We start from the raw sequence: 16,048 nt of genomic DNA, 5'->3' as shown, positions 1-16,048 counted from the left end.
TATGAATATTGGCGTACAAGTACATGAGTCTTTGTTTTCAGCTGTTTTGGGTATATTCCTGGGAGTGGAACTGCTAGGTCAAATGGTAATTCTGTGCCCAATTTTTTTCAGAAATTGCCAAATTGTGTTCCACAGCAGCTGCACAATTTTATATTCATACCTGCAATGCACAAGAGTCCCAATTTCTCTGCATTCTCACCAACTCTTATTATTTTCTATTTTGTAAAATAATAATCTCCCTAGTTGTTGGAAAGTGTTATCTCATTAGGGTTTTGACTTGTTTTTTTTTTTTTTAAACATGGGCAGGCACCAGGAATAAACCCAGGTCTCTGGCATGGCAGGTGAGAACTCTTGCCACCGAGTCACTGTTGCTCATCCATTACTTGTATTTTTCTACTGGCTAATGATGTTGAACAATTTTTCCTATATTTATTGACTATTTGGTTTATTTGGCGGATTATCTTTTCAAGTCCTTTGCCCATTAAAAAATGTGATTGTTTATCTTTTAGTTTTTGAGGTGTAGGAGTTCTTTATAAATGCTGGGTATTAGAACTTTATTGGATATAAGATCTGCAAGTATTTTCTTCCACTCTGTACCTTGTCTTTGCATTTTCATGATAATGTCCTTTGATGCACGAACATTCAATTCTGATGAAGGCTGAACTACCTATTTTTCCTTTTGTTGCTTGTCATTTGGTGTCCTATCTAAGAACACATTACCAAATGCAAGATCTGAAGGCTTTTTTTTCTTTTAACTTTTTTTATTGTGAAGTATAACATATATACAAAAAAGCAATACATCTCCAAGTACATTTTAACTAGTAGTTATAGAACAGATTTCAGAGTTTGGTATGGGTTACACTTCCACAATTTTTCTTTTTTTCTTCTAGCTGCTCCAAGACACTGGAGACCAACAGAAATATCAATATAATGATTCAGCAGTCATACTCATTTGTTAAACCTGACCTTCTCTGTATAACTCCAGCTTCCATTTTGACCTTGCTCTCACTCTTCAGGGGTATTTGGGTTATGCACATTCTCGCTTTTTCATGTTGGAAGGGTCTGTCAATAATGTTCTGGAAGGGCTGGCCCCTCTGCATTTCAGAACCTCTCTGATTCAGGGACCCATCTGGAGGGTGTAGGTCTTGGAGAGATACCCTAGTGCCTGGAACCTTTGCAGATTTTTATGTATTACCCTAGGTATTCTTTAGATTGGCAAGAATGGTTTTGTTGGGGTTGGCAAGTTATGATAGGCAGCAATGTCAAACTGAAGCTTGCATGAGAGTGACCTCCAGAGGAGCCTCTCGACTCTATTTGAACTCTCTCAGCCATTGATACCTTATTTGTTACACTTCTTTCCCCCCTTTTAGTCAGTAATGGCTTTTTTTTTTCAAAAGACCTTCCCCGGGTGCATGGGTGGTTCAGTGACAGAATGCTCTCCTTCCCGGGGAGAACCGGGTTTGATTTTCAGACATGAACTCCACCCACCCCTCACCCCCCTGAAAAGAGCCCTTCCCATAGGTTTTGCACAGTGTACCATAGAGTGAGCTTCTCAGAAACCTACTCTAGATGCTTCTCCTCTCAAAGTTCCACACTGATGGCAGCCACTGTCTCTCTCCCCTTTCCCCAGCCCCTGGTGCTGCTGCTTCCCCTTCCCCCTCTCCTTTCTTAGCATCTCACTGCCTAACTCTCCTGCTGGCTGGGACCATCAGTCCCTCTGCTGCCAGCTCTGCTGGAGTCCCCCATAAGAGGTCAGGACCTTCACCAGCACCTGAGATATTCCTTAGAGAAATTCTCATACTATAGTTCTGGCGCCCCAAATGGAAAATCTGGTTATTCTCTGTGTCAATTTGAAAGGATTATGTGCCCTAGTAAAGCCATGTTTTGATCTTGCTCCATCCTGTCGAGGCAGCCATTTCTTTTTATCCCTATTCAGCACTGTGGGTTGGAAACTTGATTAGATTATCTCCATGGAGATATGGCGCACCCAATTGTGAGTATTAACCTTTGAATAGAGGGACATGTGACTCCACCCATTCCAGGTGGGTCTTAATTAGTTTAATGGAATCCTTTAAAAGAGGAAACATTTTGGAAAATGTTTGCAGAGCCACGAGAACTACAGAGTCCATGCAGCCAGAGACCTTTGGAGCTGAAGAAGCAAAACATCCCTGGGGCAGCCTCATGGGATAAGAAGCCTGGAGAGAAAGCTCGCAGATGTTGCTTTGTTGTCATATGCCTTTCCAGTTGAGAGACAAATATTGAACTTCCTCAGCCTTTCTTGAGTGAAGGTAATCTCTTGTTGGTGCCTTCATGTGGACATTTTTATAGACTTGCTTTAATTGGGACATTTCCACAGCCTTAGGACTGTAAGCTTGTAACTTAATAAATTCCCCCTTTTAAAAGCCATTCTGTGTCTGGTATGTTGCATTCCGGCAGCTAGCATACTTGAACATTCTCCTAGGAAGCCCTGAAAAGCTAGCTGGCTGAAGGACTGAGAAGTTCTTTTTATAAAATTCTGGTCTTTCAAACTTACCAGGAACCAGTCGGCATCTCATGGGCCCATGCAATTAGTTCTTTTATTCCAGAGAAAAGGGGCCAATCATATTTGTGAATTAGGTGTCCTGGTTTGATGTATTTTATTTTCCTTTTTTAGGGCATCTCTCCATTGGACAGGGAGGGCCCATTCTTTGCTGGGGTTAGCAGGATGACCAGCTATCTATGTATGTACTTATTTAAAGAAAATCTTTCTGGAATTTCATGGGTATTGAAGAATCTGGCCCCCCAAATCCTGTATAAAGCAGGGGTCTTTTGTGTTAAGCTCCATCTGTCCAGGCTGCTAATGCTAATGAGAGGAGATTGAACTCTCCACTGCTTTTTTTCCTGTGGCTCTGCTCTTTCAGTCAGGTTGAGCAATCAAAATTGTATAGGGTTAACAGCAGAATGTTTTCCATGATTAAGAGGATGGAAAACTTTCCTCTGTGCTCTGGCTCCTGGTCTCTGTTGTTTGTAGTCTTTATGTAGCATTGGGCTTGTAAAACCGACATGCATGAAATTGCCCCATTTCTGCAGGATTGTGTCTGCTCTCAGGGTAAGCCCCACCAGGAAAGGACAAGCAGACTTTGGCTAAGGGTGCATTGTCACAAAAGCAATGCTTAGAATGTGTTTCAGTTCAATCATATTTTTAATTGTGATTACTGACATATCTGAACTCATTCTACCATCCCTTTTTTTTTTCGCATGGGCAGCCACCAAGAATTGAACTTGGGTCTCCAGCATGGCAGGCGAGAACTCTGCCCGCTCTCAACCATCCTCTTTTGTGTGTTTTATTTACCATGTTTTTTTCCCTTTTTCTCTTCCTTTTTGTTCTTCTTTCCAATCTTCTATTGGATGACCAAGTTTTCTTTATTCCCCCCTTTTTTCTGCTTGTCTTCTTTTTTCACTTAGACTTAGATTTACTTAAGGCCAGTGCACATGCTTATAGAATATTTAGTTTACTGTAGAAGAATACAAGGCAATTCCCCATCAGTGAGACAGTGATCTGAATATATTTACTTTACTTATATAGCAAGACGATAGTGTTAAACATGGCAGACTTTTATTTGTGGCACTGAATGATGAAAGGCTTCCTTCAAAAGCTAAAATTAAGGATTCAACTGGATTTTCAATAATACAAACCTGATTAAGGTCTTATGACCTATTACTTGACATTTTTGTTTTATGCCTTGAAATTTTTTTGTGATTGCATTCTTCAAGCTCATAGATCATTTACTTTTCACAGGTGCTAGTTCCGGGAGCACACACACACACAAACCTCATTTTCACTTTTCTAGATTCCCTGGTGTTGAATCTTGCCTCATACAAAGCATAGTGACACTCTTTGTCAGGGAGCATTCCTACAAAATGTTTGAAAGGAATGTATATAAGTCATCCCAACATCTCCAGCCAAGGTATGTTTGCCTTCTTCTACAGTGATGCCCTTTTCGTTTGCAGTAAAACAAAATAATGATGGCTTCCTTCTTTTTCTACATTTCTTCTGATTTGGAGCACTTCCGAATTTTTATGTAATAAAAAATGAAATATGGGCAGGCAATGATGGCTCAGTGGCAGAGTTCTCACCTGCCATGCCAGAGACCCAGGTTCAATTCCTGGTGCCTGCCCATGCAAGAAAAAAAAAAAAGTAACATACTTCATCAGCAACTTGCACTCCTGAGGCCCTCTTTGCCTGTTGGGCACAGGGACAGATGGGAGGCAGCTGCCAGAACTGAGTCTGCCAGGCATCCCCTCACAGCAGTGGAACGAAATGATTGGGCAAGAAGGTGGCCTGGGCTATTATTTTGAAGTTAAATATTCAATTTCTTTATTTGCATTTATATTTTGTAGTTTAAGAAAAATAAAAATAATTAATCAGGAGAACACCCACCAGAATGGCCATTATCAACAAAACAGAAAATGACAAGTGCTGGAGAGGATGCGGAGAAAGAGGCACACTTATCCACTGTTGGTGGGAATGTCAAATGGTGCAACCACTGTGGAAGGCAGTTTGGCGGTTCCTCAAAAAGCTGAATATAGAATTGCCATATGACCCAGCAATACCATTGCTGGGAATCTACTCAAAGCACTTAAGGGCAAAGACACAAACGGACATTTGCACACCAATGTTTATAGCAGCGTTATTTACAATTGCAAAGAGATGGAAACAGCCAAAATGTCCATCAACAGAAGAATGGCTAAACAAACTGTGGTATATACATACGATGGAATATTATGCAGCTTTAAGACAGGATAAACTTATGAACCATGTAATAACATGGATGGACCTAGAGAATATTATGCTGAGTGAATCCAGCCAAAAACTAAAGGACAAATACTGTATGGTCCCACTGATGTGAACGGACATTCGAGAATAAACTTGAAATATGTCATTGGTAACAGAGTTCAGCAGGAGTTAGAAACAGGGTAAGACAATGGGTAATTGAAGCTGAAGGGATACAGACTGTGCAACAGGACTAGATACAAAAACTCAAAAATGGACAGCACAATAATACCTAATTGTAAAGTAATCATGTTAAAATACTGAATGAAGCTGCATTTGAGCTATAGGGTTTTTTTTGTTTTTGTTTGCTTGTTTGTTTGTTTGTTGTTGTTGTTGTTTTACTATTATTACTACTTTTATTTCTTTTCTCTATATTAACATTTTATATCTTTTTCTGTTGTGTTGCTAGTTCCTCTAAACCGATGCAAATGTACTAAGAAACGATGATCACGCATCTATGTGATGATGTTAAGAATTACTGAGTGCATATGTAGAACGGTATGATTTCTAAATGTTGTGTTAATTTCTTTTTTTTTTTCTTTCCGTTAATAAAAAAATAAAAAATAAAAAAAATTTAAAAAAAAGGCAAGTCTATCCGACTTTCTTTTCTTTTGTGTTATCATTGTATTTTAACTCCCCTATGTTTTTTAATCTTTTCCCCAAAGTTAGTTATTGTTAAAATTTTAAGAATCAATTCTTATTAAAATAAACCAGCAGGTCATTCTGATATCTGTGCCCAACATTGCTTCTTACATGCTACTTCAGTTTTGTGGATTTGTTCTTCTTTTTGATAAAGTTCATCCTTTATGGGTCCTGAATATAAATGGATTAAACTCACTTATTTCAAAACAGATAATATCAAAGTATATAAAAATTAAAATCCAATCAACTGATGTTTGCAAGAGACACATCTAAAACTTAATCCCAAAGATGATTACGAAACAAAGGAAAAGTGATATAGCAAAAGGAATATCAGGAAAAAAGGAATATAAGAACAGCATGAATAGGGATAAAGGTCGTTAGTTAATGATCAAAGAAACAATCCAATAAGATGTAAGTGCATGCATTTCTACCTTTACAACATAGCCTCAAATTATATAAAGCAAAATGAGACAGAATTACAAGGAGAAATTGACACTTGCACAGTGACAGCTGGAAATTTTAATGAATATGCAGACACTGTGAGTTGCCCTCTTTCTCACTCATGGACAGAAGTATCATTCTGGGGGCGTGGGGGATTGAATTGCTCCAGGACAGCTTTACACTGGCATCTAGATGCTCCCACCTATATATTCTCTGCGCCAGATTCTAGTTTTTCTTTATGCATGACCAGATTGCCTGTTTTACCTGGAGTGTGTTGATCCCCTTCCTTTCTTTGAATCTGAAAGAAGCCTTGGAGTTCTGCTTTAAGATGTCTGAAGTCTTCTATTGCCATGATTTATTTTGTTTGAGGGATCTCACAATGCCAGCCTATCATTGTTCACAGGTTTGGGGAAAAGACAGAGGAAAATTGTCTGTGACCTTGATAGGGAACCACAGACAGCACTGGGGCCCCAATTTCCCAGCCAGATCCCTTTGGGAGATCTGTTCTGAGATCCATTCCTTCTCATATCTGCTTATCCCTCACTCCACCCACTAACTCCACTCCCCCTCCATTCCTCGTCCCATCCCAACAGCATTCAAATTACTATACAGCTTGCACACAGTATGGCATCCTTAAGATCTTAATGAAAAAAATATATACATATATTTCTATTTTATATTTCTTTTTAATGAAGCCAAGCCTAGCTTCTTTTTAAGTCTTTCTTTTTGGCATGATTTTGAATAAAACAGGTCCATTTGTGAAAATGAGGACAGTTTTTCCATTCTTTGTTCCAAGTCTCCCTAATTTCGTTTCTCCCACTGTATTTGTGCTTGAGTGAAATTTACCTCTGAGCTGTTGCCATGGTAACAGGGACTGACTGTCTATGGAAACAAATCCATGACATGTAAAGAAAAAAAGGAGAATGAATGCTATGGATGGCAATTATATTCACCCTGTCTCTTACCAGTAATCATCATATTAAAAGCCATGGTGATACTTTAATGCTCTTGGGAGATTTAATCACATTAAACATCTATTCCCAGAGATGTGTCCCCCAGAATCAAGTACTGTGGCCAAATAAATACATCTGTTCCTACTATCACTTGTGTTAGCTGCTTTCAAGATGGCCTCTGTCCCTTTCTCCTTTGGTTGGGGTTGGGCTGTGGGACCAATATGATATGACTGTGGAGGTGGAGTATTACTCCCAATATTAGGTCACAAAAAGACTATGGCTTATTGTGAGCTATTGATTGCACACCATGCATGGATGTTTGTGTGTTAAGAATGTTCATGCTTGTATGCTGTTGTTGTTTCTTTTTTTTTTTTAAGAATGATAGAAAAAGTACTTTATTCTTTCCTTTTCAGCAATTGTTGTTAAACATCTTTTTTTTTTTAATTTTTTTATTAATCAAAAAAAGAAAAAAATTAACACAGCATTTAGAAATCATTCCATTCTACACATGCACTCAGTAATTCTTAGTATCATCACATAGATGTATGATCATCATTTCTTAGTACATTTGCATCGATTTAGGAAAAGAACTAGCAAAACAGCAGAAAAAATATAGAATGTTAATATAGAGAAGAGAATTAAAATAATAATACTAATAAAAAAATATATATAAAAAGGAAAAAAAAACAAAAGATACAAACACACAAACAAACAAACAAAAAACCATATTTCAGGTGCAGCTTCATTCAGTGTTCCAACCTAGTTACATTACACTTAGGTATTATTGTGCTGTCCATTTTTGAGTTTTTGTATCTAGTCCTGTTGCACAGTCTGTATCCCTTCAGCTCTAATTACCCATTATCTTACCCTGTTTCTAACTCCTGCTGGTCTCTGTTACCAATGATATATTCCAAGCTGATTCTCGAATGTCGGTTCACATCAGTGGGATCATACAGTATTTGTCCTTTAGTTTTGGGCTAGACTCACTCAGCATAATGTTCTCTAGGTCCATCCATGTTATTACGTGCTTCATAAGTTTAGTCTGTCTTAAAGCTGCATAATATTCCATCGTAGGTATACGCCACAGTTTGTTTAGCCACTCGTCTGTTGATGGACATTTTGGCTGTTTCCATCTCTTTGCAATTGTAGATAATGCTGCTATAAACACTGGTGTGCAAATGTCCGTCTGTGTCTTTGCCCTTAAGTCCTTTGAGTAGATACCTAGCAGTGGCATTGCTGGGTCGTAATCCATTCTGCCATTCTATGTCTTTTGATTGGGAAATTCAGTCCATTAACTTTTAGTGTTATTACTGTTTGGATAATATTTTCCTCTACCATTTTGGCTTTTGTATTATATATATCATATCTGATTTTCCTTCTTTCTATGCTTTACTCCATACCTCTCTCTTCTGTCTTTTCGTATCTGACTCTAGTGCTTCCTTTATTATTTCTTGCAGAGCTGGTCTCTTGGTCACAAATTCTCTCAGTGACTTTTTGTCTATAAATGTTTTAATTTCTCCTTCATTTTTGAAGGACAATTTTGCTGGATATAGGAGTCTTGGTTGACAGTTTTTCTCTTTTAGTAATTTAAATATATCATCCCACTGTCTTCTAGCTTCCATGGTTTCTGCTGAGAAATCTACACATAGTCTTATTGGGTTTCCCTTGTATGTGACAGATTGTTTTTCTCTTGCTGCTTTCAAGATCCTCTCTTTCTCTTTGACCTCTGACATTCTAACTAGTAAGTGTCTTGGAGAACACCTATTTGGGTCTATTCTCTTTGGGGTGCGCTGCACTTCTTGGATCTGTAAATTTAGGTCTTTCATAAGAGTTGGGAAATTTTCAGTGATAATTTCTTCCATTAGTTTTTCTCCTCCTTTTCCCTTCTCTTCTCCTTCTGGGACACCCACAACACGTATATTTGTGCGCTTCATATTGTCATTCAGTTCCCTGATTCCCTGCTCAAGTTTTTCCATTCTTTTCCCTATAGTTTCTGTTTCTTTTTGGAATTCAGATGTTCCATCCTCCAGTTCACTAATTGTAGTTTTTGTCTCTTTTGATCTACCATTGTAGGTATCCATTGTTTTTTCCATTTTTTCTTCTTTGTCCTTCACTCCCATAAGTTCTGTGATTTGTTTTTTCAGATTTTCTATTTCTTCTTTTTGTTCAGCCCATGTCTTCTTCATGTCCTCCCTCAATTTATTGATTTGGTTTTTGAAGAGTTTTTCCATTTCTGTTCGTATATTCAGCATTAGTTGTCTCAGCTCCTGTATCTCATTTGAACTATTGGTTTGTTCCTTTGACTGGGCCATATCTTCAATTTTCCGAGCGTCATCCATTATTTTCTGCTGGTGTCTGGGCATTTGATCAGATTTCCCTGGGTGTGGGACCCGGCTGGTTGAAAGGTTTTTCTGTGAAATCTCTGGGCTCTGTTTTTCTTGTCCTGCCCAGTAGGTGGCGCTCGTGGCGCTCGTCTGTCTGTGGGGCAGTCGGCCCGGGAAACCGCGCGTGGAGGCGGGGATCAATGGCCGCCGCGGCTTGGGGGAGTGCCAGTCCAAATTGCCCAGCTGGCCCCAGACGCCAAGCGTGACGGGAGGGCCCCGCTATCCAACGTTCCCTGTCAGACCGGGGAGCCACGTGCGTGGAGGGGACCCCAGTCGCCAGCCGCCCCGGCCGGGAAAACGCGTGCCCCTCGGGTATCTCACCGCAGCGGATTCTCCCTGCCCGTTCAGCCGTTCCAGAATGGGGTACGCTGTCTTTTTGGTCTCTGTCGTGACTCCGGGAGCTGTTTCGTATTGTTTCTGTTTCTTTAGTTGCTTTTCTGAAGGAGGAACTAAGACCCGCGCCTTACTAAGCCGCCATCTTCTCCGGAAGTCCCCTGTTAAACCTGTTGTTGTTTCTTGCATGGGCAGGCACCGGGAATCAAACCCAGGTCTCCGGCATGGCAAGCAAGAGCTCTGCCAGTGAGTTGCAGTGGCCTGCTTGTATGTTGTTTTGATAATAAAATACAAATTAAAAAAAAAAAACTGTCTTACTCAGGTTACTTGCAGTGGGAAAAGCTGGCTGACATCTTCTGTAGCTACTTAGGAGCCAATGGAGAGGCTCATGTGACAAGAAATAAATACCTCAGCCAATGGCTTCTGAAAACCTGAGGCCTTTTGTACCCATGGGAGGGAGTATGGAAGTGAACTTTCCATCAGTCGAGCCTTCAGGTGGGACTGCAACCAGGCCAATAGCTAGACAGCTACCGCAGGAGTTATCCAGAATCAAACCACCCAATATGCTGCTCTTAGGTACCTAACTGTGTTGGTGTGAAAGGATGCCATGCGTTAATCCTAGTCCAATCTTGGATTATCTTGGAATCACAAGTGTTTCTTGTGATTCCTATTCAATGCTATAAGTTGGAAACTTGACTAGATTATCTCCACTGGGGAGTTGAAACTCGTCCAATTGTGGTATTAACTTTTGATAGATGGAGATGTGACTCCAGATGGGACTTGATTAGTTTACTGGAATCCTTTAAAAGAGGAAGCATTTTGAAGAGACACAGAGTCTACCAGCCAGTGACCTTTGGAGATGAAGAAGGAGAACACCCCTGGGGCAGCTTCACGGAGCAAGAAGCCTGGAGAGGAAGCTAGTAGGCATCGCCATGTTCGCCATGTGCCTTTTCAGTTGAGAGTGAAACACTGAACTTCATCAGCCTTTCTTGAGTGAAGGTAACCTCTAGTTGGTACCTTAATTTGTACATTTTTATAGACTTGCTTTAATTTGGACATTCTCATGACCTTAGAGTTGTAGATTTGCAACTTAATAAATTCCCCTTTTTAAAAGCCATTCTGTTTCTGGTATACTGCATTCTGGCAGCTAGCAAACTAGAACACACACAGAAACTGTGAGATAACCAATGCTTGTTGTTTTTAAGCTCCTATGGAGGCAATTTGTCATACCACAGAGATAACTAATACACCCTTTTGTATTGAAAAAAAAGAAAGATACCCTAAAATATACTTGTCCTCAAAGGTAAATGCAAAGTAATTTAATCTTCTTTTTATTCAGGAGATAACTCTGGAGCTCTTGAAGTCTGAGTTTCTCACCAGGAATGCTTATTTCGCTCCCCAGACTAAAGGCTCCATGAGAATGAGAGTAGTGACTTGTTGACCACTGTATTGGTAGCATCACATCCTGGCACATAATAGGTGTTCAGTAAATACTTGTCCGGTTGTTGGAGGAATTGCCATTGTTAGACGTGGTGACTGCAGAAGGCACTGGCAGTGTGGTTGAGTCTTCAATGAGCTTGCACTATGCCCTGGAAGGCAATTTTCTGAATAGATTCTTTGTATCATCTAAATGCTCATTTGTCTCTGTTCTTAAGAGTTAATAAAAAGGAATGAATTTCAGCACACATGATAGCATGGATGAATCAAAATAATTATGCTGAGTGAAAGAAGCCAGACAAAAACCATTTAGACACTGTATGAATTCACCTATGTACAGTTCCAGAAAATGCAAACTAGTCTATATTGACAGCAAGTAGATCAGTGGTTGCCTGGGGGTAGGGTTGGGGAGAGAAAGAGATCACAAAGGGTATAGGGAAGCTTTCTGGGGTGATGGGTATGGTCATTAAAAAAAAAGCAATGAAGTCTAGGGAGTTTCTCCTCTCGAAATTCTGGGTTCTTTTCACTGTATTTCATGACATCGTTCTATGGCTTGCTGTTGTTTAAAAAATAAACCCCAAGATCTTCAGCAACTTCAACAAAAATACTTTTAAAAGCAACAATAACAAAGAAACAGTTCTTCTATAATTGCTTTGCAATCACTTGGCTTCTGAAGAAATGAAGATATACTCAGCCACTCTTCCTTGCCTCTATAAAGAATTTGTGCCCTGTCTCAGATAAAATGTGCTCTGCAGCTGCTTGAAAACAAAGGTCCAGTCTCACTGTGCAGTTCCTCCTGGCTGGTCTGCCTCACCCTTCTGCCTATGCTGTCGGCACTTGCCTGTAGTGACTCCAGAACCCACAGCATCCCTAGATCCCACAGCCTACCTGGTGCCCACAGCACCCCCCACCCTGAGTCCACAGGGCCATTTCAGAGCCGAGTCCACTGTGCCATAAGAGGTATTCATTTCAAAAATACAACATCTGTCCCCCTTCTTTATGTCATCATGAGATAAGTGGACAGTTCGAGCCTCTGGAAGCCATCACTATACTTGGGTGGTTAGCCAATATCTTAATCACACAGGAAGTAACTGCCAACCTTGATGATGTATTATACTGAATCCAAACTGCCGGAATGCAATATGTCAGAAATGGAATGACTTTTAAAAGGGAATATACTAAGTAGTGAGTTTAAATTTCTAAGGCTGTGAAAAATATCTAAATTAAGGCACCAGTAGGAGGTTACCTTCACTCAAGAAAGGCTGATGTTAGCTGAAACACCTCTCTCAGCTGGGAAGGCATGTGGCTGGCATCTGCTGGTCCTAGTTCCCGGTTCCGTGGCTTTTTCAGCTTCTGATGCTAGTGGTTTTCTCTCTAAGCATCTGTGGGCCTCCACTTAGCTCCTCTGGTTCTGGCTGGCTTCACATCTGATTGGAAGGCACATGATGACATCTGCTGAGCCCTGCATCTCCAGACATCTGGGCCTCATGTTGGCTTTGTCACTCTGTCACTTCTACTCATCAAGTGTCTGCATCTAAGGTTTCTTAAAAATGTTTCCCCTTTTAAAGGACTCCAGAAAACTAAACAAGACCCACCTTGAATGGGTAGAGTCACATCTCCATCTAATCAAAAAGCCACACCCACAATTGGGTGTATCACAACTTTGCGGAGATAATCTAATCAAAAGGTTTTGCCCTACAATATTGAATCAGGATTAAAAGAAACAGCTGCCCCAAGATTGGATCAGGATTAAAACATGGCTTTTTTCTGGAGTACATAATAGCTTCAAACTGGCACAATCCCCACCTGAACTTCCCCTTAGTCGAATCTCAAAATGCCCACAGCATGCCTTCTCAGCCAACCAGAGAGGGGTGTGGTGAGGGGACAGTTGCATTAGAAAATGACAGCAATCTTAACTGAGTGCAGTGAAAATATCTCCCTTGGGCCAACTGTACAGAAACCTACGACCATGTGAACACACTGCCAGAGCCCTTCCCCAGGGCCTTCACAGTGAATCCACCTCTGGCCACAAGGCAGGAGTCAGATGATCTGGAAGGTGAGCCACTTTTGAAAATGCCTTGTGATCTGGATGATTTGGTTTCAAGCCGGAGGTGACTACGACATGGAATACGGTAGCCTTGTCCAGTCTTTCTAAGTTGCCACCAAGCAAAGTCTGGCATCTAAGTGGGGGATGCAGGTACTCCATTTGCTAAGAAGGTCTCCCATCTCCCTCCCACACAACATCTTCCACACTGCTTCATTAATGCATTCACTCGATCATCCACAAGTCATGCGTTCATTTCATAAATATTTACTGATCATCTATGATGATCCTGGAATTTTACTAGGAAGTGCTCCAACTAGTGAGTCATTCCATGGCTTAAGACTTGAGGTATTGTCCCCTGTTCTAGTAGCCTTATGGTGTGAGCCACGTGATGGACAGAGTATTGGTGTCCTGGCCATGTGAAATCCTACAGTGTGAGAAAGGGATAATGAGTCTCAGCTCTGGACTAATGAAGTCAGGGACTTGAGCAAGACTTTAAACTCTCTGAGCCTTTAATTTCTTTATTTGCAAACCCACCTCTTATCCCTGAGGATTGATTAAAACCTTGATGGATGTAGGCATGTGGAAGAGAAGGTACTAAAAAGGTGCAAATGTGCATGAATGTTCATAAAAGTGTTATTCACGATAGCCAAAAGGTAGAAATAACTCAAGTGTCCATTGACAGGTAAATGGGTAAATAAATTGTGGTACATGCATACAATGGAATATTATTCAGCTGTAAAAAGGAATGAAGTTCTGACACATGAATGAGTCTTGAAGACAATATGCTGAGTGAGGGAAGCCAGGCATAAAAGTACAAATATTATATGATTCCACTGATGAAAAATCCAAAAGAGACAAATCTATAAAGAAACAAAGTAGATTAGTGGTTTCCAGGGGTTGGGAGAAAGAGAGAACAGGCAATGATTGTGAACTGGGTATGGGGCTTACTTTTGAGGTGATGAAATTGTTCTGCAAGAAGCTAGAGGTGATAATCACACAGCATTGTCAGTACAAAATGCCATTGACTTGCACACTTTGAAATGGTTAGAATGGTGAGTTTTATATTATGCATATTTTACTGCAATAAAAAATAATTGCAAGGGGTTCTATCAGGTAGAGGCTGATTTACCATTGGGACAATTTGTCCTTCTTTGTTCAAAATATCCAGGGAATGGGAATACTCAGGTCCTCTTGATTAAAATAAATTGTGTGCATGCTGCATCTGCTCTGTCTGTGCAGATATCCACATCTTTGGTTGGATTTGTCCCCTGTGTGGACTTTATGGTCCTATTCCTGCCTATCGTTCCTTCTTGTGGAGCACCAAGTGATCGTTTTTGAACAGATGTTTGCAGCAGGTCTGGAGCTGGGAAGGAGAGGACCACAAACAGAATGTGCCTGCATTGTTTTCACCTTACGAAGAAGTTAAGGTTGGAAGGAAACTGGACTGGGTCTTGAAATCCTATGTAGGTATAATTGAAGGCTGAACAAGTCAATGTACAGGTGCGACCCTATCATTTTTTGCTGCGTAGAAACAGATTGCAGCCCTGGAGAGGTTGCAGGTCCTCTCTGAAAGGAGAGGTGACTGTCACCAACATACATCCCAGGAAAAGGTCTACCCCTGGATGGAAATGAGAGCTCTGATAGAGGGGAGTGGAACTTTCTCCTTTCTCTGACCGTGGGGGTGGATATGAGGCTGAGTGTTGAGAGAGTGGAGGTGATAAAGTATCCTTTACTACAGGTGTCATTTACCCACAGGCATTACGAGCATGGGTCAGGCTCAACCATGGTGGACACAAATAGAAATCTGTCCAGCTCTCGTGTAGCTGCCAGTCTCAGTACAGAAGCATATGGCCACGGGCCCCCAGCAATGGTTCTGCAGGGTCTGCGTGCATCCTCACCTGGTGGCCCCCACAGATTTTCTGTGTGTCACGCCTCCCCTCTTTCATCTCCAGCCCCTCAGAAACCAAGATGGTGTTGGCAGCAGGGTCACCAGTCAGGCTGCTGTGCAAAGAGAACGTCAGGCACCTGAGCATGAATGAGCAAAACAGCCCAGAGTGGGAGACAGGAGGGGCCCGCTGTGAGGTGAGCTGAGATGTCAGAGGAAGCGCCCAGAAATACTGGACGATACATTGAGAAGGGTCAGGGCCAGCACAAAACCTGAGGGATGTTTGGGCATTTCACGGAAGAATGAGCTCCTTTTGCAGTCTCAGGCAGGTGAGATTGCTGTTTGAGCTATGCGTGAGGAAAATGGCAGTCACGAGTCACTGAAGCAGACCTATGGGTTTGGTTGCCTCTCAGCACGCACAAATGGTCCTATTCTGGAAGACTCTGATGCCAAGGTGGCCCCGCGCCTCCTCTCTGAGCTACTGGCCCTGCCCCTCTGGCTTTGGCCGCCTAATCAGGGTGAATTCTGGAAGACTCTGATGCCAAGGTGGCCCCGTGCCTCCTCTCTGAGCTACTGGCCCTGCCCCTCTGGCTTTGGCCGCCTAATCAGGGTGAATTCTAGTGCAGGCCAAGTCAATCCTATGGTCTCTTCTGGGTATTTGACTCAGAAATTGAGGATTATTGGAACAGGGCGATTTTATAATCTCCCATGTTGAGGCTCTGACAGCTTGTTCTGGCAGCTTGTTCTTGCTCCTCCCAAGGCTTAATTTTTCATGTTTTGCTTTGGATTTTAAGAGCTGCATCAATTTCCTTTCCAAATTTCCCTTTTGTGCATAAGCTAGCTAGAGCTGGTTTCTGCTTGAAGCCAAAGAAATTACTAAATACAGATCCACACACCATGGAGTTACCTGATTAAACAACATAATATATAAAAAATTCTTTATAGACAAGGGTTTCTAGCGTAGATTTCATGATTAAATATACATACTACCAGGATTTGCTGCAATTAGGGTGCTCCCTATCACTCACTTGTTGGGTCTTGTCTTAGACCTACTTTTTTTTTTACATTTCCTATTATATTTTGGAAGTCAGGGTCCTAAAGTTGCACAACAGG

At 41.2% G+C, this 16,048-nt stretch overlaps 1 pseudogene; it reads right to left on the bottom strand.

Moving 5' to 3' along the window:
• LOC143668754 (destrin-like) overlaps positions 1-15,083 on the bottom strand; it is a 38,266-nt pseudogene extending 23,183 nt beyond the window's left edge.
• Between the last annotated feature and the right edge of the window lie 965 nt (positions 15,084-16,048).

This window comes from Tamandua tetradactyla, chromosome 25 (assembly GCF_023851605.1).
Source record: "Tamandua tetradactyla isolate mTamTet1 chromosome 25, mTamTet1.pri, whole genome shotgun sequence".
NCBI classification, from domain to species: Eukaryota; Metazoa; Chordata; class Mammalia; order Pilosa; family Myrmecophagidae; genus Tamandua; species Tamandua tetradactyla.
The sequence above is the reverse complement of the archived record's forward strand: the minus strand, read 5'-3'. Positions and strand labels throughout refer to the sequence as shown.